Below are 3,336 nucleotides of genomic sequence, written 5' to 3'. Positions count from 1 at the left end.
TGAAAATGTTAAAGTACGAAACAATTGCTTGGCTTGTCATCGAGGTTGTGCATGATTTAAATACTTTGTGTGGGGAAGATAGAGCATAGCCAGACTATATGATTTTGTAGGGATAACTTTCTTTGGCCATGTTATTTTGAGAAGACATAATTGCTTTGTTAGTATGCTTGAAGTATTATTATTTTTATGTCAATATAACTTTTATCTTGAATCTTTCGGATCTGAATATTCATACCATGATTAAGAAGATTTACATTGAAATTATGCCAAAGTATCACTCCGCATCAAAAATTCTTTTTTTATCATTTACCTACTCGAGGACGAGTAGGAATTAAGCTTGGGTATGCCTGATACGTCTCCAATGTATCTATAATTTTTGATTGCTCCATGCTACTTTATCTATTGTTTTGGACTATAATGGGCTTTATTTTCCACTTTTATATTATTTTTGGGACTAACCTATTAACCGGAGGCCTAGCCCAGAATTGTTGTTTTTTGCCTATTTCAGTAGTTCGAAGAAACTGAATATCAAACGGAGTCCGAACGTAATGAAACCTTCGGGATCGTGATTTTCCAACCGAACATGATCCAGGAGACTTGGACCCTACTCCAAGAAGCTTCCGAGGAGGTCACGAGGGTGGAGGGCGCACACCCCTACCTCGTGGGCCCCTCGGAGCTCCACCGACGTACTCCTTCCTCCTATATATACCTACGTACCCCCGAACGATCAGAACAGGAGCCAAAAACCTAATTCCACCGCCGCAACCTTCTGTATCCATGAGATCCCATCTTGGGGCCTGTTCCGGAGCTCTGCCGGAGGGGGCATCCACCACGGAGGGCTTCTACATCATCACCATAGCCCCTCCGATGAAGTGTGAGTAGTTTACTTCAGACCTTCAGGTCCATAGCTAGTAGCTAGATGGCTTCTTCTCTCTTTTTGGATCTCAATATAATGTTCTCCCCCTCTCTCGTGGAGACCTATTCGATGTAATCTTCTTCTTTTTGCGGTGTGTTGTTGAGACCAATGAATTGTGGGTTTATGATCCAGCTTATCTATGAATAATATTTGAATCTTCTCTGAATTCTTTTATGTGTGATTGAGTTATCTTTGCAAGTCTCTTCGAATTATCCGTTTGGTTTGGCCAACTAGATTGGTAGTTCTTGCAATGGGATAAGTGCATGGCTTTGGGTTCAATCTTGCGGTGTCCTTACTCAGTGACAGAAAGAGTTGCAAGGCACGTATTGTATTGTTGCCATCGAGGATAACAAGATGGGGTATTTATCATATTGCATGAATTTATTCCTCTACATCATGTCATCTTGCTTAAGGCGTTACTCTGTTTTTAACTTAATACTCTAGATGCATGCTGGATAGCGGTCGATGAGTGGAGTAATAGTAGTAGATGCATAATCGTTTCGATCTACTTGTCACAGACGTGATGCCTATATACATGATCATACCTAGATAACCTCATAACTATGCTCAATTCTATCAATTGCTCAACAGTAATTTGTTCACCCACCGTAGAATACTTATGCTCTTGAGAGAAGCCACTAGTGAAACCTATGGCCCCCGGGTCTATTCTCATCATATCAATCGCCATCACTTTATTTACTTGCTTTGCTTTTACTTTTTACTTTGCATCTTTATACCAAAAATACCAAAAATATTATCTCTATCAGATCTCACTCTCGTAAGTGACCGTGAAGGGATTGACAACCCCTAATCGCGTTGGTTGCGAGTAGCTATCATTTTGTGCAGGTATGAGGGACTTGCGCGTGACCTCCTACTGGATTGATACCTTGGTTCTCAAAAACCGAGGGAAATACTTACGCTACTGTGCTGCATCATCCTCTCCTCTTCGGGGAAAACCAACGCAAGCTCGAGACGTAGCAGTATGAGACCCACAATATGAGTTGTTCACAGTGGTAACCTATTCTTTGTGATCGGAGATCCCATGAATTAGATGTGGAAGACAAGCTGTTGGTCAACTAGGAGGAGAGTACCTTTACTATTAAAAATACCACTCCATGAAGATGCAATACTCTCCTAAATCTGCATGGCAGGTTGATGTATATCTTAATGTGTTCTAAGAGGCTCATTGAAGCAGATATGTTGTCCTACAGAACATCTTTTGAAGAACGCACCTATATGAGTCTGATTGTTAAACGTCGCAATCTATGAGAGTAGGGTTCTCTCTAGTAAACTCATGAAAGGTCTTGGAGTATGACGCATAAGCTCCACCCACGGGGAAGACCCATGGTAGCCACGTATCGGTCAAGGCTTTATGTGAAGCTAGATTCGCAGAAAACTTGTAGTTCAAGGCCCAGTCCACTGTTCAAGTTGCTTACTAGTGTAGCATAGAGTTCTAGGTGGAAGTTCAACTTAACAATCTCCACTGCAGTACCGGTATATAAAACAGTGTTTTGGAACTAAAGGCAAATATTGTGTGCCTCTCGGATCTGGTGGGGGATTGCTGGAATTTAGTCTAGTCTGGGACAACCCAATAACTATTTTAGAAATTCCTAAATAAATCCTAGAGGCCCACTTAGCCCATTTGTGCAAGGCAAGGGATACTACTAAAGTTTAGTCCCACATTGCTAGTTTAGTTGGAGTTGGACCTCCTTATAAGGGAGGTTCTTTCCCCACTTGTATGAGCATGAGAACAAGAGGGACATCCACGCGCGCTCCTCCTCCGCCTCGCCACGCCACGCCACGCCTCGTCACGACGCGCCGCGGGTTGCGGGAATGAGCCGAGTCGATGTCTAATTTTTGCCACGCACTACGGGTATACGAAAGGTCACTTGGGAGCTGAAAAGTTTTTGCGGTAGTGTATAATGAATATGAACGGCGCACCTCTTTGTGTGTAGTCTGTTCACTTCGTCTCCCTCCGTTGCTTCACCTCCCGTCGCAGCCTGTTCGCGTCCCTCTCCTGTGCCTATATAAGAGAGGTCTCTCCTCTCCAGAGAGACACATCAGAAGGTCCTCTTCCTCTCGCCACACAGTTCCTGAGCACTGCGCTGCTGCTACAATCTTCCCCATCCCGGCTTGCAGCGTGCACTGCAGGTCGGGACAGTAGGCCTTCGAAATCGCACCTTTTGAGTCATGTACGGGAGAAGGGTGATAAGGTTTTTGGGGAGCGCTTCGCGCGACTACTGACTTCCTCGTCACGGACGCCCCAGACTCTGACGACTACTTCCCCGACGATGACTTCTTCCCCGACGTCCACGACCTCCTCGATGACATGGCTGGCGAGGACACCGACCCCAAGTCCAGTGCTTCTGTTGTTGCTGCCCCGTACGTGTTCGTCCCCTTTCTACTACAGGTTCTGCTAC

Source organism: Triticum aestivum, chromosome 3B (genome assembly GCF_018294505.1).
Source record: "Triticum aestivum cultivar Chinese Spring chromosome 3B, IWGSC CS RefSeq v2.1, whole genome shotgun sequence".
Lineage (NCBI taxonomy): Eukaryota > Viridiplantae > Streptophyta > Magnoliopsida > Poales > Poaceae > Triticum > Triticum aestivum.
Note: the sequence above shows the minus strand (reverse complement) of the source record.